General features: G+C 37.3%; 1 long non-coding RNA gene across 1 annotated transcript; it reads left to right on the top strand.

Moving 5' to 3' along the window:
• Positions 1-17216: 17216 nt before the first annotated feature.
• Positions 17217-18706, top strand: LOC135730710 (uncharacterized). Its single transcript, XR_010526052.2, has 2 exons — positions 17217-18099; positions 18192-18706. It is a non-coding gene; the product is annotated as an uncharacterized lncRNA (long non-coding RNA).
• The last annotated feature ends 4869 nt before the right edge of the window (positions 18707-23575 follow it).

Raw genomic sequence — 23575 nt, 5'->3', positions numbered from 1 at the left:
ATATATATATGTGTGTGTATATGTATGTGTAAATGTGTATTTTATTTATTTATTTGGATTACCAAGGTATAATGGCTGTTCTTTCTGGGGTCCAACAAGTAAAAGAAAAAAACAAAGTTACATTACATTACATTAATACATGACAAAAAAAATAAAAATAAAAAATAAATAAATAAAAACAAAAACAAGAAACAATAAAATAAAATATACAAACCCTTATTTCATTCAAAACATCACAATCAGCAAATAATTGAATACTGTACCATTAAATCATTCTTAGCTGGATTATTCAGTAAGGAAAATAGGTAGATACAGTACAAATGAATTACAGTTTTGGAGCATTTCTCAGATGTTGTTAAACCTTCACATCATCAAGTCAGTTGTGCATAACATAAAAGCAAATTCTCATTGTTTTGGACAAATTGTAAATGCTTTGGTACAATCATGCACTTGATCATGTAAACTTGTCTGCTGTTTGATACATTTTCAATTGCTCATGTAATTTTTCATCAAAATACATTATACAGGTTTCTGTTGAATAGTCTTACACCTCAAAACATTTAGAAATTAGTTTATCACATAAGTCATGATATTCAGAATGGTTGACCTTTTTGTGATAATGATGTTTTTGTGTGAACTGAATTGATACATTTCTGAAGGGGAATAATCCGTGCTCTGCGAGGAAAGATATCTGTTGTGATTGTGGATGAGAATCTGCCTGACGTCCTGGGACATCAGGAGAAAATTTTGAGTTGAGATTAGATTGTTTTACATTATACAGTGAACCATTCGTGTTTTGGTATTTTGTAATTGTAATGTAAAGTTTGATTTACAGTTTTTCTCAGTTGCTTTGTAGAATTTCTTAAATTACAGATCAGGAATTAATTTTCTGATTCTCGCTGTTTTGGGCAAATTGCAAATGCTTTGGTACAATCATGCAGATGATTATGTACAATTGTTTGCTGTTTCCTACATTTTCAGTTTTCATTAAAATACATTACACTGGTTTCTGTTGAATATTCTAAAATCTTTTAACATTTAGAAATTAGTTCATGATACAAGGCATGTAATACAGGATTTTTAGTCTTTTGTAAATGTTAACTGAATTGATAAATTGCTGTCAAGTTAATCTTGAAATTTTGATTTACAGAAAATATCATGGTACTCAGGTCATAAGTAATTCGGTAAGTGAAGGTCATGATAATTTGATCTTACAACGCAATTACTGAATTAGTTATGATCTGGTACAGTGTGCTGAAGTGAAACTCATGGAAATTGATTTTGTTAGCAATTATATTTCAAATGCTGCTCATCCCTGTGCATATACCCACCATTAAAGTGACACTGCATTGCTTCAATTCATGATCAAATGAACAAAACGCATTTATTTTTTCCATAAATGCATATAAGTAATAATACAGTGATTAATATGGGGTGTATTTTTTAAGTTTAGTTTTGCTTAATAGGCACAGATTTGTAAAATTATTAATCTTCAGTACAAAAAACATAGAAGGTTTAAAATTCTCAGACCATCGCCTTAATTTCCTAAGACCCAAGCTTTGGTTTAGCTTGCATTTTAGATTTCTTTCAGCTATTTGGTGTTAAGAAGAACCAATAAATATAATAACCAAATATTTTTCTTTGAACATGAAGTAGTGTAATTGTCCACGTTGTCTACAACAGGTTCCAGTTACACAGAATTAAGTATTATGGTGCAAACAACAAAAAAATGTGATATCCACGTATGTTGACATCCAGGTCTTAGGAGGTTAAAACATATTTTTGGCCAGAGAAATTTGTTGATTGCATTAAGTGTCCAGCGTTACACACTTGAAGTGCATCATCCAGATATTTAAAGTACATTTTATTTTTGGGTATTTTTACTGTGAAGACTACTTACACTATTATACTAAAAAATGGCTTAGAATGGTGCATAAGTGTGCGATTTGGGACACACCTTTCAAGTCCTATTAGATCATCAAAATATTGTCAGTGTATTAAAACTTTCAGGAATTTTTTTAACCATTTAAAAAAAGAGACTTCATTCTATTGACAAGGAAACCAGTGCTATAGTGAATTATGTTGTCTTTTTATATTGTATATTGATGTTGAGTGTTTCTGCATCTTTTAAGTTCTAAATGAGAGCTGAGTTGCCGTGGCAACGTGACGCATCATCAGTCAACAAAGACCAGCACCAAACTCTAATCTCTCTCAACTCTTGTAAAAGGTTAGTAAAAATGATTACATTTCAAAGAAAAAACATTGTAATTCACACGCTTTAATGTCAAAGTAAAGTTTTTATCGAATATTTGGTAACACTTTAACATTAACATTAGTAAATGCATCAAAAAACATGAACAAACAATCAACTATATAGTTTTTCAGCATGTATAAATTCTTGTTAATGTTAATGTCAATACAATTATTCATGTTAGTTCATGGTGCATTAAATACAGTTTTTCTCAGTTGCTTTGGAGCTTAAAATGTATGCGTGCATTTCTCAGAACAGAACAGATCTCTATAAACTGCACAACATTATGGCTTCGTTCATACTGCAGGGCTTAATGCTCAATTCCGATTTTTTGAAAAAATTAGATTTTTTTGCAAGGCCGTTCACATTTCCAATAAAATGCGACCTTTTGTGGTCTCCTGTGTGAACGTGAAATGACCCAGAAGTGACCCGCATGCGCATAAGAGTACTCCACGGTCAAGGACATCACTTGTAAGCTAACGTTAAACATGGATGTCAACAACGGTGTAGTCAACAGTGGAGCTCTTTTTGCAATATTAAAGTTATTTTCCCAACGGAGCCAGCACAATTACAATCTTCTGTTTTTTTATGTAAAATGTAAGGTAACATTTGTTTAATTATTCCTCATATCATTTTAAAGCCACGATCTACAGAACATCACACAAAAAACATTTTGATAACTACACCTAAAAAAAATAAAGGAGATCCTGCCTTGGAAACTCCGGCTACAATTCAGTGTTTTTATATAATTTGGAGATTTAGCGCGTCAAAGCAGTCATGACAAAAAAAACGACAAATGAGAAATGACAAATAATTTGTGTTTGTTACTGTAAATGATAAAAACTAAGCTTTATATACAATTCATTAAACGTTAATTTATAACAAGAAAAACACTGAAATTAATGATTTTATAGACACTACGCGTTATTATTTAGCATAGAAATACCTGCTTCCTTGCTTTGACTTTGATCATCTCTGTATTCACTTTAGATACAGAAAGACCTGATGAAATTATTTATTTCAGGAATCTCTTTGCTATCATTTGAAAGTGAACACACGAAGACAGTCGTGTCAGGCATAAATATAGGTTTGGTGCAGATATTTTCCGTTTCAGCACCGAAATTTAAAGAAACGGCTTACCTGTTTTGTAGTTTAACTTTTGACAAAATAACCAGTTTGTTTTAAATACATTTTAAAAACTTATACCCGTCGAAAAACATCCGTTTTTTAATGTTTAGTTTGATGAACTCCTAAATATGAGACGAAGAGCACCTAGCCTGTTCGGCTAAATTGCATGCGCAAGCATGGCCAGCACGCAATAGCGCAACATCGATACAACGAAACGCAATCCAAAATTTACAGACTTAAATTAGATCAGAATTTACGTTTATCATAAATACAATTTTTTTTTTATAAAATAAGGTCAGAAGTAACAAAGTGCAGAACAAATGTGCAAAATGCCTCAAGTGCACGGAAACAAAACACAAGCCAAATAGATAAATCAGATAACCCAGAGTGATTTATAAATAAAATAAAGAAATTATTAAAAGAACGAAAGTATAGCCAGAATTGCCAGCTTTGTCTTTTAAATGTGGAAACAAAGAGGCAATGGTTTATAAACATAGAAACCTCTTATGGACGTCTCGACCGGTCACAGGGGTTGTTGGATTTATAAACGCATTTTAAAAATATTTATTGAAAGCTGCTACTTATATTATTCGCAGCATTATAATAATATGCTATATATTAATATATTTGGAGAACGCTGTTATATGTGAAATCATATAACGTGTGCACCCATACGGCCAAAATTTAATGATGTGGAGCAGTGTCGCCCATGGTTGTTGTTTATCTTATCGTTCTTGCCTACTTCAATGCAGAATTATGACGTTTGTAGCGTATCAGTGACGTACGGGTCGGATCCATGTGGCCTGGCCGTTCAGACGAAGGTCGCATTTCAAAAGATCGGATACGTATCGGATTCAGGACCACATACCCAAGTGGCCTGGGTCACATTTGAAAAGATCGGATCTGTGTCGTTCAGACTGTCATGAAAAGATCAGATACAGGTCGCATAGGGGCAAAAAAATCGGAATTGGGTCGTTTCAGACTGTAGTATGAACGTAGCCTATGTGATGCCCGGCAAAAGCCTGTAACTTGTTCAAAATCTTTAGTTCATCTCTCAAAAGTAAATTTTTACATCAGTGAACATGTCAGTGCCATCAAAATAGCAAATCCGTGTCAAAATGTTTAGTCATGTTGTCAACATACCAAGTATACCTACACAATTATAAGTGTCAGTATTTTCTGATGTTAACTGTGATGCATTCACCTTTTTACCATTTTTAATGCTAATTTGTATATTGGACAATAGTATAATAATTTGCATGATTGTTTTAAAGCATTTGCAATTTGTCCAAAACAATGAGAAATTGCTTATGTTGTGCACAACTGACTTTATGATGTCGACGTTGATTTAAGTGATTTGAAAAAATTATTTCTGATCTGAGAAATGCTCCAAAGAGACTGAGAAAAACTGTAATAAGTAAAAAATGTATTATGTCATGTGATAAAGACAAATGCAATTTGGCATCTCCAATTCATCTAACCTGCATGTTTTTGCCTGTAGGAGGAGACCGGAATACCCGGAGTAACCAACTCTGACACCGGAAGACCATGCAAACTTAGAAACGCCACCTGGCTCGAACCGGGGACCTTTTTGCTGCCGTTTGACTCTCATTATAAAGGTAAGTGTGCAGTTTTATAGTCTTAGCAGTGTTTTATACATGTTAAAAAACATCACGGCAAACACACTTAGAGTCTTAGTAAGACTGAAAAAAAATCCATTAATAGTTAAAGTTCATTGGTTAGGTAAGTGGTCACATTTGACAGTTTAGGTCCGGTTTTACAGACAAGGGTTAGCTAAAGCCAGCACTAGGCCTTAGTTAAATTAAGTTGTTAAAACATCATTTATAATCATGCCTTAGAAAAAGATGCTACTGATGTGTATCTTGAGACAAATCGATGGCACTGGCATGAAGTTATTTTCAGTTAAGACAACTCAAACAAATGTCTTTATCTAGGACTATCCTTAAAAGTTTCCTCGACTATGAAGACTTGTATGCTTTAATACTTTATATTTGCCTTCAACTACTAAAATTAATTGATAGAAACACATTAAATATATAAATTACTTCAAAAACCCCAACAAGTAATACTCATTTTAACCTATTTGGACTAATTTTGAATGTCCATCAGGCTGGTTTTGTTCAGCAGATCTGGCAACCCGGTTTATAATCGCATAATTTTATAATATACTGATTGAAGACTTGTTTATCACGTTTAAACTCTGGCCGAAAAGTGCAAATACAAAAAATTAATCAAAGTGATTAGTACAACAAATTAAAAACACAAATGCAAATGTCTGGTTAACATGACCTCTGCCTGCAACATCCATTTACACGTTGACAATTGTTTTCTGTCGCACAGATTGATGGCTAAATTTGAACCCACAGTAAGGGCTATACAGGCCATGTTTACATTAGAAAGCATCTGCGTTTTAAAAAGGCATTTTAAAATGAAAATGATCCTCGTCTATACTGGCATTTCAAAAAATATCTTCGTCCACACTATACAAGACCATAATGTGTAAAATAACGTATTACTCTAATAAAAGATTACCTTTAGCGCATATTGGCAAACATTCATATCTGGATTAATTTGCTGGTAATGATACCAGACAATATTCACAAAACTTATCAACAAACCATTGATTAAAATGAAGAGACAAATTATATGAAATGAAATTCGATTTAAAGAAGCAAACTAAACTTAAATTAAACTCGAAAATTATGTCTGACCCTCTCTATTTCTCCCATCATGCTGACCTTCGATCCATTACAACCAGACATGGGGACTTGTGACTTGGTGACTTGGACTCGAGTCGACTCGAGTCGCTATTTTTGTGACTTGTGACTTGACTTGACAAAAATTAAAATACTTGGGACTTGACTCGGACTTGGAAGTTAAAGACTCGGGACTTGACTTGACTTGAGACACAATGACTTGAATGACTTGAGTGTTAATCACATCATGTTTTCAGTTTGAATATAAAATATATAAATTATTTTAAAAAATAAAGTCGACCCAGCTGGAGCGCAGGCTGAGAATGGTGTTGTCATGACTGAATCACGACACTATCATTCGTCATGCCCTCTCGTACCTTACGCACACCACGCCCACTTAGATCAGATATCAACATGTCAGCCGGAGGGGTAGTGGGGGTCATCACTTTCAGCTTCAACAAGATGACAAAAGACGAACAGTGCGTTGCAAGAAATGCAACATTAAAATTACGGGCAGCCAGACGGCAACCTCCAATTTCGTTCGTCATTTAAAGAGCCATTATGTCCAGTAAGTGCTTGTCATTTTGTTAATATCTGGTTAGTTGGTAGTTAGATAATGTAATAATAGCTAATGTAGCCCTCATCATACCGTGTTGGGGACAAATGTGGGCAAAATAATTTTGATTTATTTTTAAAAATACTTATTTTTTTTAATACTGTACTTATTTTTCAAGTTTGCCACCTGAACACACACACAGAGAAAAGAAAAATTACTTGATTCTACAATGTTAGGGGCGGTTCACGTCGCATCTTTTGCGCGCTCAAGTTCGTTATTTCAAATTTAGGCGCGCGAACAGAAGAGGTGCGACGCGCTCGTTTTTTCTGGGCGCATGTTTGAGAGAGAGAGAGAGAGAGAGAGAGAGAGAGAGAGAGAGAGAGAGAGAGAGAGAGAGAGGAGAGAGAGAGAGAGAGAGAGAGAGAGAGAGAGAGAGAGAGAGAGAGAGAGAGAGAGAGAGAGAGACTGTTCAGACATGAGCTGCATGAGCTCTTAGATATTTTTCATTGTTTTGCCGTTTTGAGAGAGGAGTTTGATAAAAAAATTACAAAATCTTAAAGAACTATAGATACAGAACGGAATTGTGAAAGAATTAACTAAGACAATACAGCTTTTTGCTTTTAAAAGCAAATATTCAGCACAGAGGATTAAACTGCAGCAGCACAGCACAGACCAGAGCCTGCGGGGGAGGGAAATTCAAAAGAAAACAAGGCTAAAACTTCAACAGCTCACACAGAGAGAAGCAGTGAGTAAAAACTGAAACTGCACTGGACTATTAGCTTTCTACCTTTAAACAAAAGAATATCTAATTGAACTTTTCAAATGTTATAAGCTATAATTAAGCTAATGGCTAATATAGCTAACCTGCACTCTGACTCTCAGTGCATTCATTTAAATGAGGCTGAGAATATGAACCAATCAAACGAGCCGCTGCAATCAGCTCACTCTAGCCATATACAGATGAGCTCAGACTGTGTGCCTATACACTATCCCTCTGATATTAAAACTGAGTCTGCAAGGAAAATATACAAGCAGAAACTACTAAAAGAAAACCCAGAAACACTGTTCTCAGACCTGTTTAAAACAGGAGAAGTCTGCAATCTGATCTTCTTTACTGATCATCCCACTGCCTGCCACAAAGCCATTATTAAATATTACCCTTCTGTGAAGAAAGAGGGCATCTGTAACGGCTGGAAAGTTAAAATCAGAGAAGCACATGATCCTGACAGTACAGAGATAACTGTAAACATCTACAAAAATGGTACAGTCATGGTACAGGGAAATTTAAAATTATTCCAGACTGACTACAGCTCCATATGTGAAATAATGAAAAAAGAGAAAGTCTTATCATCTGAACAAAATTCACAGAGCATTATCACCACAGATCTCAGGTCAATCACCACAGAAACTGAGAGTCCTGACCAGAATCTGCTCAAATCTTTACCAATACTCCAAGAGCATTTCACAAGACTGGAGATAGAGATGGTAGAGCTGAAAGAAACTGTACTGAAACAAGAACAAACAATGCATTCATACACATGTGAACATCAGCAGCAGAACACAGAACAAATAACACAGAGACTGTCATCACTCACACAACAAATTAGAAATCTACAGACAGAAAATGAGAACTATAAGAGTGATGTGAACACACTGAGAATTCAACTACAGGACAGAGAAGAGTTCATGCTAGAGATGAGACAGCAGATCAAAGATTTACAGCAGGAGAAAGAGCAACAAGACAACGAGATTCATGCACTGAAAGAACAGCTGATCGAGCTGCTCAAAGCCAGAGAAGAAACAAAGCAGATAAAACTCATGGAAAAAACTCAACCCATCTCCACCCCAGAGACCACTGACACAGACAGCCAACATCTACCACTCACCAGCTCAACGAGGCCTGACATAGACAACTTACAGTCCTCACAACAGGCTCCACAATCTGACCAAACACAACAGATCTCATCTGACAGGAGCACAACGCAAACCAGCCCTCAAATAGTTCTACTTATTGATTCCAACGGGAAATTCATTGATGTCAATAAACTTTTCCCAAAACATAAAGCTGTTAAACTCTGGTGTCCCAACACAGACAAAGCTCTGGAGCTTCTGACAGTATCCCAGCTGGGCCACCCCAGCCATATTATAATCCATACTGGCACAAATGACCTAAGGAGCAAACAGGACAGACTATCAGATTCTTTCAGAGCGATTGTTGAAAAAGCACGACACACGTTCCCCAACTCTAAAATCATCCTGTCTACACTGCTTCAGAGGAAAGATTTCCATCCCAACACCATTAATAAAATAAATGCCAACATCTCCAGACATTGTGCCCTCCTGCCTAATGTTCACTTGGCCCACCACTCAGACCTGGACACTGACTGTCTATATGATCATGTTCATTTACGTAAACATCTGATACACATCCTGGCAAAAAGACTCAAAGATGTTGCTCTAAACAGGACCAGCCAAACAAGTCCCAGATGGGAAAGAAGCAACCCTAACACTTCAAGACACACTTCAAGGAATAACATCCCACCCAGCAACTCATCCAGAGCCCTGCCTAGAGCTTTAACAACCAGGCAGGAGCCACAGAGACAAAAACTGTTTTACAAAAACCCCACAGCTCCTGTAGAATACTGCACAGTAGCGGAACCTCCTCCACAACAGAACCCACCTCAGCCGCCTAAAATGACATACGCCCAGGCTGCCAGTGGAGGAATAAACCAAACTAATGTGGACCTTCACAACATCCAAAACATGCTGAGTATTATCTGCTCTCACATACTAACACAAACTAATTATAAGAACTAAAAAACAAAAAAAAAAACAAAAAAAACAAAACAAAGAAAAACACACAAGTTGAATGTTGTAAGTAGTTATACATTGTCTTAATAGTTTTGTGATTCTCTCAAGTATATATATATATATATTTTTTTTTTATCTTTCTCTTCACTCAAAATGGCAAACAAAACCTATAAATCATCTTAACAGTTTTGCGATGAAATCACTTAGTATTTCAACATGGAATATTCAAGGTATTAAGTCCTCAATATTTGGCCTGAAGAGTAGAAACTCTGATTTCATGAAAGAATTACAAGACTTAGATGTCATCATATTACAGGAAACCTGGTGTAGAGAACATGAGTCCACTGGTTGTCCCTCAGGTTACAGAGAAATTATATTACCATCAATCAAACTCACATCAGTCACACAAGGGAGAGATTCAGGGGGAATGATAATCTGGATTAAATCTGGATTGTCCATAGAATTAGTCAAAAAAGAAAAATGCCATCTATGGTTGAAAATTAAAAATGGCATCCTAACATCTCAGCCTGTCTTTCTGGGTGCCATATATATACCTCCCTCTGAGTCTCCATATTTCCAAGAAGAAACATTTCAAAATCTAGAGCAAGAAATCAGCCATTTCCAGGCCCAAGGAAATGTGTTACTTCTGGGTGATTTAAATTCAAGAACCGGTGTAGAATTAGATTTCATAGATTCACACGGCACCCGACTCATTACAGGAAATAATGCATGTTTTCGTTCTCACCCCCCCAGAACAAACTGTGATCAAATAGTAAACTCACATGGAAAGCAGCTACTACAAATTTGCCGTAGTCTAGGTCTGTACATTGTCAATGGACGACTAAGAGGGGACTCATTTGGTCGGTACACTTACAGCTCATCTCTTGGTAGTAGCACAGTGGATTATGCAATCACTGATCTAGATCTTTCCTCTTTGAGAGCATTCACAGTCAAACCTTTAAAACCCTTCTCTGATCACAGTCAAATCACAATCTATATTAAAAAATCGGAAACAACCACAAACACTAACAGGACACAATACCAAATGAACAAAATAATAACTTTTAAATGGACTGAAAACAGTGTCACAAATTACACCAATGTCATTGAATGTACAGAAATACAATCTCTTTTACATTCTTTCCAAACACATCAATACCCTAAGAACAAATTAGGCATCAATCAGGAAGTAAAAGATCTAAATGATATTTTCTACAAAGTAGCACGAAAAAGTGATTTGACTCTCATCAAAACAAAGAAAAAGAAACTGAGCACTGACAAATGGTTTGATGCAGACTGTAAGTCTCTGAGAAAAAACCTTAGAAACTTATCAAACCAAAAACACCGTCAACCACAGAATCAAGACCTCCGCCTTCATTACTGTGAGGCATTAAGACAATACAAAGCCACACTCCGTCAGAAAAAAGCTCAGTTTCTACAGGGCCAACTAGAAGATATTGAAAAATCTCTCAACTCAAACAAATTTTGGAATAAATGGAAACTATTATACAAATCAAATAAAGAAGATCTGGCCATCCAAGATGGAAAGATATGGAAAAATCATTTCGAAAAATTATATAGCTCAATCGAAATTCAAAACAACAATCAAAGTGAAATAATAACAAATTTAGAAAATCTGGAAAGAACAATTAAAGCAAATCAAAACCCTTTAGATTTCCCTATAACAATGAAAGAATTGGAAGACAAATTTAAACAGCTAGAGCCCAAGAAAGCCTGTGGTGTTGATGGCATCCTGAATGAGATGTTACAATACACAGAGCAAAACTTCAAACTATCAATCCTGAAACTATTTAATGATGTTTTGTGTGTTGGGTATTTCCCTGAGATTTGGAACCAGGGTCTCATCAGCCCCATTTACAAAAACGGAGACAAACAGGACCCCAACAACTACCGAGGCATCTGTGTCAACAGTAACCTGGGGAAGGTTCTCTGCAGCATTTTAAACACAAGAATTTTAGACTTCCTTACGAAGCACAATGCCTTGAGTAAATGTCAAATTGGTTTCCTTCCAAAATGTAGAACATCTGACCACATCTTTACACTTCAGACACTAATTGATAAATATGTACATCAAAACAAAAGAAAATTTTTTGCTTGTTTCATAGACTTCAAGAAAGCATTCGATTCAATTTGGCATGAAGGACTATACCTAAAACTACTCAATAGTGGTATAGGGGGGAAACTCTACGATTTAATTAAATCTATGTACACAGCCAGTCAATGTGCTATTAAAATTGAAAACAAAAGAACAGAATTTTTCCTGCAGAAGCGTGGAGTGAGACAGGGATGCAGTTTAAGTCCAACCCTCTTTAATATTTATATTAATAAATTGGCTAATATATTAGAACAATCTCAAATTCAAGGTCTCACTCTGTACGACACAGAAATAAAGTGTCTCCTCTATGCTGATGATCTGGTTCTTCTGTCACCCACTAAAGAAGGGCTGCAGGAGAGCCTGGATCTGCTGGAGGACTATTGTCAGTCCTGGGCCCTGACAGTGAACCCCCAAAAAACTAAAGTTATGATTTTCCAAAAACGTTCCAGATCTCAAGGTCCAACACACACATTCACACTATCACATAGAACCATTCAGACCACAAAAACATACAATTATCTTGGACTAAAGATCACTTCAACAGGTAACTTTACATCAGCTGTGAATGAACTCAAAGAGAAAGCGCTAAGGGCCTTCTACGCCATAAAGACATCAATTAAAATTGAAATTCCAATCCAAATTTGGCTCAAAATTTTTAAATCAATAATTGAGCCAATTACACTATACGGCAGTGAGGTGTGGGGTCCATCCTTTAAATTAGATTTTGTAAATTGGGATAAACATCCAACTGAAACTCTACATTTAGAATTTTGTAAAAGAATACTTAAAGTGCAAAGAAAAACACCAAACAACGGATGCAGGGCTGAATTAGGCCAATACCCTCTCCTTATAAACATCCAGAAAAGATGTATTAAATTCTGGAAACACCTACAGACAAGCGACCCCACCACATATCATTTCAAAGCCCTAAAAGAGCAAGAAAAGAACTTACATAAGAGTCCCCTCTGTCAGCTGATCATGAGACTGACTGATCTCACACATACAGAGATCATCCAGAATCATGACAAACACACACTCGCAAACATTCGGCCTAACCAAATTATAAACATTGAAAAAGACAAATACATCACCTATTGGAAAAACACCATTGAAAAACAACACAAACTGGAATGTTATTCAGCACTAAACCGAGAGTACACCATGGCAAAATATCTAAGCATTGTGACTGATGTGAAACTAAGAAAAGCATTAACAAGGTACAGACTCAGTGATCACAGTCTGGCTATTGAGACAGGCCGGAGGAGACAGATGTGGATCACTCGTGAGGACAGACTCTGTTCTCACTGCACAATGAAAGTGGTAGAAACAGAACTACACTTCCTCACTGAATGCCCACAATATGAAATAATCAGAAATAAATATTTTACCAAAATCAATCACATATTTCCACAATTTAATAACTGTACTCCAATTGAAACACTTAGCATTATTCTCGGTGAAAAAGCAGAATTGGCATTAATATCTGCAAAATTTGTAGCTTCTTGTCAAATCCTGAGGGACAACCACAACAACATCCTGAAAACCTAAATTTACTTAACCCAACCCTCCATTACACATATTAAATGTTTAGTTTCAATTATTGTAATGGTTAATATATGTTGTAAATTTGATACAGTGTCGTTTTCCTGTGTCATAACAATAATTCATTATTTTTTGTTTTACCTCATGTTGTTATTTATTTATTTACTTGTTTATCTTTACTTATTGTTGAAATGTTACATTCTAATGCTTTGGCAATGCAAAAAAAATGTACTTTGTCATGCCAATAAAGCAGTTTGAATTGAATTGAGAAAGAGAGAGAGAGAGAGAGAGTGCGAGAGAGAGAGAGGGGGAGGAGAAATTTAACAAAGTTTAATGTTGTACATAAACTGTGTTTGAGAGAGAGGGAGGTGTTCAGAGAGGAGTCTGTTGGATGTTAAGCTGTTATTTGTTTTATGGACTCAATGTGGAAAATTTCAAACACGGTTGGCAGAAGTGAAAAAATAAATAATTTATGAAGTTACAATTTTGTTTGATTCCATGATGTATTTTATTGAACATGAGTATTTACAATGCAAATCCAAATTATTGTAATTTACTGATAGTTACTTACTGTATATCTTGTCACTTTATTAAGATCAGATTCTGCAGGTAAAATTAAAATAATAAGGTGACTTGACTTGGACTTGACTTGACCTACTACAGGACTTGACTTGACTTGACATAGCCTGTGACTCGACTTGACTTGACTTGCCCAAGAAAAAAAATACTTGGGACTTACTTGAGACTTGAAGGTTCAGACTTGAGACTTACTTGAGACTTGCACATGTGTGACTTGGTCCCATCTCTGTTTACAACGCATTTAAAATTACAGTCTGTCTTTTGTAATAGGCTAATTGAATTGAAACAAAACATAAACAACATTACAACAATATTCAAACCCAACAATACTCAAACATAAATATAAAACAGACATTCTGTATTAGGATTGTATGTTAAAAACAATCTGATAAAGCGTTTATTATAGTTGGGTGCACTAAGTTTATAAAAATCACTTTCACACTGTTGCCGCAGACAAAATCGACGCATTTCAGAGAGGCATGACTTAAGGAGCAACACGGTATGTGGAAAATCATATCTATCTATCTATCTATCTATCTATCTATCTATCTATCTATCTATCTATCTATCTATCTATCTATCTATCTATCTATCTATCTATCTATGTCCTTAAGTGTCTAACACTTCTTCTTCTCTACAATTCTTTGATTATAATCCAGCCCGATAAGTCCCATTCTTAGTGATTTATTTACGATGTTACTGGTGCAGTGTCGATAAGCCCCTGTGTTTCTCTGTAAGCTAACACTTGTTAGATGAATCAAAGTCTACGCCATGGTGAGTTCTCCACTAGGCTTGTACCGCTGAACTGACTCGAGTCTGTCTCATTCGGGGTGCTGTGGTAGCTCGCTCTTTCTGCACCTTAGGCAGCAAAATGCAGTGTGGCCTAGCTCTGCCATCGGGCACTCCAATCGCTAACCGTGCCAACTGAAAGGCATAAAGGCCCTAGTGGCTGTGTCAGTTGGTGGGTGACACTTTTGAGTGCGGCCCGGCTGTGTTAGAGGCGTGGCTGTTGAGCAGTCGAGGTGGGGAGGGCAGACGGCCCAGCGCTCTTGGCTGCGTGCTCAGGGAAGCGCCTTGTCTGTGGGTTCCACCTGGGTAGCCTTAAATAGTCAACAAGTGTAGTGAAAGAGATGCACTTTTCTCCCCTTTGTAGCCACTAGAGGCACCAGATGCAAGTTAGCATTTCCTATCCTTCAAAGGTTGGGCCTAGCCCAGCCACTCTAGCTAAGCCCCTTTGTTTCCTTTCTTTCTATCTATCTATCTATCTATCTGTCTGTCTGTCTGTCTGTCTGTCTGTCTGTCTGTCTGTCTGTCTATTTCTTGCACGACTAACATGCAGATTAAAGCAATGCACAAAAAAGATGCTAGAGGCTCGGCCGCGGCTCTGCCGTGGTTAGTCTCTAGCATGACTAACATGCAAATTAAAGCAATGCACAAAAAAGATGCTAGAGGCTCGGCCTCGGTGGTCCGGTTTGGCGCCGATGGTGATACAAGAGTCTCTAGAACATCTTACATGCAGATTAAAGCAATGCACAAAAAAGATGCTAGAGGGTCGGCCGCGGCTCTGCCGTGGTTAGTCTCTAGCATGACTAACATGCAAATTAAAGCAATGCACAAAAAAGATGCTAGAGGCTCGGCCGCGGTGGTCCGGTTTGGCGCCGATGGTGATACAAGAGTCTCTAGTACATCTTACATGCAGATTAAAGCAATGCACAAAAGAGATGCTAGAGGCTCGGCCGCGGCTCTGCCGTGGTTAGTCTCTAGCATGACTAACATGCAAATTAAAGCAATGCACAAAAAAGATGCTAGAGGCTCGGCCTCGGTGGTCCGGTTTGGCGCTGATGGTGATACAAGAGTCTCTAGAACATCTTACATGCAGATTAAAGCAATGCACAAAAAAGAGGCTAGAGGGTCGGCCACGGCTCTGCCGTGGTTAGTCTCTAGCATGACTAACATGCAAATTAAAGCAATGCACAAAAAAGATGCTAGAGGCTCGGCCGCGGTGGTCCGGTTTGGCGCCGATGGTGATACAAGAGTCTCTAGTACATCCTACATGCAGATTAAAGCAATGCACAAAAGAGATGCTAGAGGGTTGGCCGCGGCTCTGCCGTGGTTAGTCTCTAGCATGACTAACATGCAAATTAAAGCAATGCACAAAAAGATGCTAGAGGCTCGGCCTCGGTGGTCCGGTTTGGCGCCGATGGTGATACAAGAGTCTCTAGTACATCTTACATGCAGATTAAAGCAATGCACAAAAGAGATGCTAGAGGCTCGGCCGCGGCTCTGCCGTGGTTAGTCTCTAGCATGACTAACATGCAAATTAAAGCAATGCACAAAAAAGATGCTAGAGGCTCGGCCTCGGTACTCCATGATGGCGCCCACGGTAACGTGAGTCTCTAGCATGACTGACATACAGACTAAAAGATCTACAAAGAAGACGCTACAGGCTCGGCCGTGGCACTCCATGACGGCGACCACGGTGTCTTGAGTCTCTAGCACAACTGACATACTGACTAAAAAGATCTACAAAGAAGACACTACAGGCTCAGCCGTGGTACTCCATGACGGCGACCACGTGACATGAGTCTCTAGCACCACTGACATATAGACTTAAAAGATCTACAAAGACGACGCTACAGGCTCGGCCGTGGTACTCCATGACGGCGACCACGGTGTCTTGAGTCTCTAGCTCGACTGAAAACTGCCTAAAAGATCTACAAAGACGACGCTACAGGCTCGGTCGTGGTACTCCATGACGGCGACCACGTGACATGAGTCTTTAGCACCACTGACATACAGACTTAAAAGATCTACAAAGAAGACGCTACAAGCTCGGCCGTGGTACTCCATGACGGTGACCACGTGACATGAGTCTCTAGCATGACTGACATAATGACTAAAAAGATCTACAAAGAAGTCGCTACAAGCTTGGCCATGGCACTCCAAGACGGCAACCACGTGACATGAGTCTCTAGCATGACTGACATACTGACTAAAAAGATCTCCAAAGAAGACGCTACAGGCTCGGCTGTGGTACTCCATGACGGCGACCACGGTGTCTTGAGTCTCTAGCTCGACTGAAAACTGCCTAAAAGATCTACAAAGACGACGCTACAGGCTCGGCCGTGGTACTCCATGACAGCGACCACGTGACATGAGTCTTTAGCACCACTGACATACAGACTTAAAAGATCTACAAAGAAGACGCTACAAGCTCGGCCGTGGTACTCCATGACGGTGACCACGTGACATGAGTCTCTAGCATGACTGACATAATGACTAAAAAGATCTACAAAGAAGACGCTACAGGCTTGGCCATGGCATTCCATGACGGTGACCACGTGACATGAGTCTCTAGCATGACTGACATAATGACTAAAAAGATCTACAAAGAAGACGCTACAGGCTCGGCCATGGCACTCCAAGACGGCGACCACGTGACATGAGTCTCTAGCACGACTGACATACTGACTAAAAAGATCTACAAAGAAGACGCTACAGGCTCGGCTGTGGTACTCCATGACGGCGACCACGTGACATGAGTCTCTAGCACGACTGACACACAGACTTAAAAGATCTACAAAGAAGACGCTACAGGCTCGGCCGTGGCACTCCATGACAGCGACCACGTGACATGAGTCTCTAGCACGACTGACATACTGACTAAGGGGCCAGTCACACCAAAAGCGTTTATGGCAGTTGCAGGCGCCTTTTTTGAATGATATTCTATGGGCAGGGCGCGTTTGTGCGCTGTTTATGCGCCCCGAGCGCCTTGCGGTTTTTTGCCGCCTGCCGCGCACGCGTTTTTGAAGGAGCGCTGAGAGCGGAGAAGCGCCCGACGTCATTCGTGTCTTTCCATTGTCCAATCGAATGAGGGGAGAGGCGGGCCTTACGTTGTGGTGAGGGAAGTTTACAGTTGCTTTGAAGAACCGGACACCACTCGCTCACTCTCTCCTGTGTGTTTGTGCACCTCTCACCCTCAAACAAGGTCAGAGCAAGCGTCCTCTTTTTAAAGTTTCTGCTGATATGACAGTTAACAGCAAAAGAGCGCTCACGCTTCAATATTTGATTGACAAGACAGCTGACTCGGTGGTTGCTTAGCAATATATTCATGTAGACTAAAAAGATCTACAAAGAAGACGCTACAGGCTCGGCCGTGGTACTCCATGACGGCGACCACGGTGTCTTGTGTCTCTAGCACGACTGACATACTGACTAAAAAGATCTACAAAGAAGACGCTATACAAGCTCGGCCGTGGTACTCCATGACGGCGACCACGGTGACTTGAGTTTCTAGCACGGCTGACATACTGACTAAAAAGATCCGCAAAATAGACGCTACAGGATCGACAGTGGGTGACCACAGCTGTTGGAGCCTATGGTGCAACAATAATGAACAGTATGTGGAAAATCCATCTCTGATAATTTTCATTGTTATTTCTATTCATGCTATTTCTGTATATTTATGTTGTGTCTATTTTTACTTTTAAGAAACCCAATCACTTGTTTCTAGTGGCTTGCAAGACATTACCAGAGCTAGCTGGTGTGGCCGCAGCACAGAGTCACCAGAGGAGGAAGAAGATAAGATAGATTACATTAGTTTATGTTTTATTTATTTATGTTGCATTAGTATAAACTGTAATGTTGTACATGTTTATTTGTTTTCAGCTCTTGGAGTCAAACCCAGTGTACTGGCTGTGGACAAAATGGGCTTCTGAAGGGGAATCACCGCTAACATGATGTCAGATGAAGAAGACAATGCCAATGATGGAGTGTCGGGTTGTGAGACCTTTATCATCTTCAGCTGCGACTGTGTGTGTTCGAGCTATGCAGCGTTGAATTGCTGTCTAACAGAATGCCACCGCTTACCTACGACCCGAGACAGCAAAATAAACACATTTGATGCCAAATGTGATCCCAAGAACATAATCTCTGGCTATTTTTTACTTTTTGTGTGTTTTATTTTTCCTATACTTAATTAATAAAACTCTTACATTTTATCAACATTTTTCTCCCAAATGTCTGTTTTCTTTTTTTATAATATATCTTATATAATATATTTAATATAAACCGTGATTTTATTAAATAATAAAAATTACAAGCTATTGTAATTTGCAAATATCATTAAATATAATGGTTCTACTGCAAACTTGTTGAAACTTTACTGTTCTCTTGCTCATTAGTGCCAAATGTGCATGCTACCTATATTTTACGATATTTACGGTCTGTCACATACATCATAGCTTACATTATAAAACAGTACGATTTTATCTTTCAGATTAATACAATACTGTCTTTTAATGCTAACTTGCAAAATGCCCTTTAAAAAGTATAGTTGTTTAAATAGACTTTTAGTCTGGCTAACTTATTTACTTTACATTTAGTATCAAAAAAATTTGAAATGCATACTCGCTTAAAAACCAATTCATTTAATGTTGCAAAAACATTCCTTCTGACAACATTTTAATTGCTAGTGTCGCTAATGTTTAAAGGCAGGATAGGCAGGAATTATCTAAAAAACTTTTTTACAAATTTGTTTAAACTTTCTTTATATACAAATGCATAATTAAAATGTAAGTACTCTGAAAAAGAGAGTATAAAACTCGAGTGTCTTTAGACCTCTCAGCTCATTTTTCCATTTGGGACGAAACAAATGATTGGCTTGCGCGACTATCACTCTCTCTCGCGACCATGGCACCACCCCTGTTGCTATGGGATCTGCTCACACATGCGCATACCCGATTGATTTGAACGTGCACGAGGCACTCTAGGAAGAGCAAAAGTATGGCAGAGAAAGAGCATTCAGAACTCACAGTACCTGCATATCCAGTCAGCGAAGGCAAACAAAGGAATAAACGAAGCAATCAAACGAGAGTAAATATCGTGTGGGTTTTCCTCGAGTCGACGATGCGGTAGCGGTATTGTCTCCGGAGTGTAGTCCTCATCAGAGTCAACAATGCTTTCATCACGGAAACTCTTCCATGCAAAACACTGGCTTAATAGTGAGTACTAAAAGCCATCCTATTTGTTTATATTCATAGTGATAAAGTTAGGTGTATTATTACATGTGATTGTGACATGATGTTACTACATGCACCGCGTGGCTCTAGAAGAAACCCAGAAGGGAGGGGGTGGAGTGAATGGAAAAATGAGCTGTGTTTAAAGCAGTGGTGAGAGGTCTACAGACACTCGATTTTTATACTCTCTTTTCAGAGTACTTACATTTTACTTATGTATTGGTATATAAAGACAGTTTAACTTGTTTGACTCTGTGGACCCTCTACAGGGTCCAGAATATTCCTTTAATATTTAATGGTCTGTCATGGACCCAGTTTTGTTGTCTTATAGGTTAATATTATTTGTTGATTTAGCCACTGTGTTAATTTGGGAAAAAATTTATACAGATCTAAAATATAGAAAAGGGGACTGACCAACAAGTGATCTACTTGCGTTGTGGGCTTTGAAAATCGCACCAGGTCCACCGTTAAGTTTTCGGGATCCCTGCAAAATCTCAAAAACAAAAAATACAACATCTGTGGCTGCAAGCAATTAAACGTGCAGACGGGGACAATGCAAAGATCAAAGAGGCTTGTGTTTGTAGTGCTCACTTCATTTCAGGTAAGTCATCATTTTTAAGCCCTGTTAGATTAAACTAGAAAGCCTAAATGGTTTGAGCAGTTTGACCACATGCTGTGCGCGCACCCGATAGTCATTCAATGTTTACAAACCTTGAAAGGGGTCTATAAGATAACAGGCAAAGAGTACTACACTATCTCTACAGTATCTCTTTGGGGTTATCATTTACTCACGCTTATGTTGTTCCAAACTTGTAAAAATGTCTTTGTTAGATATTCTGAAGATATTCTGAAGAATGTTTGTAAACAAGCAAATCTGGGGCACCATTGATTACCATAGAAGGAAAAAAATAATACTATGGAAGTGAATGGTGACCCAGATCAGTTTGGAAAAAAATTATTTTCTGTGAACTTGGGGTACACTATAATTGCTCAAAAAAGCCTCAAAGAGAACAAAACTAGCTTTTTGCTCTGCCTTACATAAAAGCATTTTTTTGTCCATGATTTTTTGTTTTAGACAAGATTCAGCTATTGATTAAGTGATATTGTTAGCTCATTTCTAATTTACCTGAATGTTTTTCATTTTATTTATTTTTCATGGTAATGCAACACAAGAAGCCACAAACAACAATTCAATAAACACAACAAAAATACATTCCATGACAAGAAGAACAGGAGTAGGATGAAGAAAAAAATTCTTATAAACTACCCCATTCTTATTTTAAAGCAATTACAAATTAGAAATTAGATGGCCTCACCGACATGACATAAAAAAACCAAACAAATACCAACACCAAAAAATAACAAAATAGCCCTGACCAGTTCTACTTCAAATTTTGACCATTTTCCTATTTTTTATTTATCTTTCGTTTATTTATTATTATTAATTATGCTTACACAGCACTAAACAAACAAAAACAATCTGACAACAAAAACAACTTTAAAAAAGCATCATTATTATTATAATTGTAAAAATTTTCACATTCATCTTTATACAAATTAAGTATCTTCTGTTTATACTTTAAATTTTAATTGAGTAATATTTGAACAACATTTTAAATCATTGAGGGAGTTCCATCTTTTCACACCAGAAACTGAAATACACATTTGTTTGAGGGTATTCCAGCAAATGGTGGTCTAAAATCATTAATTCTTCTACGTGTCTCACTATTTGCCGTATAAAGGGATTGTAATCCATGCGGTAGCAGACAATATTTGGCTTTAAAAACAACCAATAAAGTTTATAAAGCAACCAAATCCTTCAATTGGAGTAGTCCTAACCTCAGAAACAGTCCTGTAGTCTGTTCTCTAGGCGCAACTCCATTAATTATTCTTATAGCCCTTTTTTGCAAAATAAATAGGGGCATTAAATTTGTGAAATAAGAATTAACCCATATTTCTAGACAATACATCAGATATGGTAAAATGAATGTTAATTTTTTATTCTATTTACTTTCTTTGTGAGCTGCTATAGGAAGCCAGTTTAACTACAAATAGTATTTCATACCATATAGATTGCTGAATAATTTAGCTTTAAAGGTGGGTTGCATGATTTTTGAAAAACACTTTGAAAAAGAGAGTCGGGCCGACTCCCAAAACACACGTGTAGCCAATCAGCAGTAAGGGGCGTTTCCACTAACTGACATCTTTGCCTGGGTTGCGTGTGTGTGGGGCGTGTTTGTTTAGGTGATTTCAAATGTCAACATTGGATTTCAAAGATCATGGACCCTGCCTTTAACCATTTAATCGATAATGTTACAACGCTAACTCCACCTAACCCAAACCTTACCCTAAACCCAAACTCTTTGTATACCTAAAAGTTAAGTATATAATATATTCTTTTTATATCATGCAACGTAACAGACAAAAACGTTTAGTAAATGTATTAAGTAACATAATAACAATATAGCATTTAAAAGATATTTTAGGTGGCTAATACAGTCCTACCCAAAACTGTTTATTAAAAATCAGGTACTGTACAAGTACAGAGAAAAATTAAAGTTATTAATCCATGAAACGTTAATCCGGCTTCTCTTTGTCAATGTGCGCATTTCAAATTTTAAAATTTGAAATCTGACTGAAAGACGACAATGCCACAAATCTGATTTGATGTTTACAGTTGGGGGAATTGGTGATTCTCTGCCCATCTTGACTTGAGAGACACTGCCACTCTGAGAGGCTTTTTTATACCCAATCATGTTGCCAATTGACCTCATAAGTTGCAAATTAGTCCTTAAAGGGACACTTCACCCATTTGCATTAAGCTTTGTATAGTTAGAACCCCAGTCATGTTTTTGAATGGTCATGCATCATTTCCTCAGTTGTCGCTGAGACATGAGAAATACAGATTTCAGTGTTGCACTTCCTTCTTTCAATGATGTAAAAATCATAATTTTGCATCATTGAAAGAAGGAAGTGCAATGTCTTTATTGAGGGAGTGAGACTACAAACACCTCTTTTCTCTGTCAAATAGGCACCAAATTCTAAATGTATGTTACATTTCAACTACAAATATGACGCACTTTCAATAAAGATTAATGTTTCTACGGGTGAAATGCTCCTTTAAGCGGTTCCTTATATGTACATTTAAATTTTCTGGCCTCTTTTTCTTTTTTTTGGAATGTGTAGCTCTCATGAAATCCAAAATGAGCCAATATTTGGCATGACATTTTAAAATGTCTCACTTTCAACATTTGATATGTTATCTATATTCTATTGTGAATAAAATATACGTTTATGAGATTTGTAAATTATTCCATTACTTTTTTACTCACAATTTCTACAGTGTCCCAACTTTTTCTGATTTGGGGTTGTATGTGGATTAAGCGAATGATAAGCTTTTGTGAATTTATGTTGTGTTTTGATGTAATTATTGTTGTTGCATTGGAGAAAACACCTTTTGTGTGTCACGGCAAAAAACTGAATATTACAAAATGGTTAAATGATTACAGAAATGTTATTTATTTTAAGGTTTTAAAGTGTACTCTTATTTAATATTGTGTAATTCTCTGAAAGTCATGAGTATTTCATAAGGTAAATGAGAGTCTAAATAAAGTCAGAAAACACGACTAAAAACATGTCATTAATATGAGTAAGAAACACCAGTGCCCGTGATTTTAATATTTATAAATAGAAATATGTACAAATTTGTATGTGTGTTAATACATAAAAAATTAACTTTTTAGTCCTGTCAACACTTCAATATAATATGAAAACTAAATGTACGTGTGGTACAACCAACAATACACGTATTCTCATGAGATCACCTTGACAGTTCACGTGAACTCAGGTACAGTTCAC

The sequence above is a fragment of the Paramisgurnus dabryanus genome, chromosome 20 (assembly GCF_030506205.2).
Source record: "Paramisgurnus dabryanus chromosome 20, PD_genome_1.1, whole genome shotgun sequence".
Classification (NCBI taxonomy): Eukaryota; Metazoa; Chordata; class Actinopteri; order Cypriniformes; family Cobitidae; genus Paramisgurnus; species Paramisgurnus dabryanus.
This window is presented reverse-complemented; position numbering and strand designations above follow the sequence as displayed.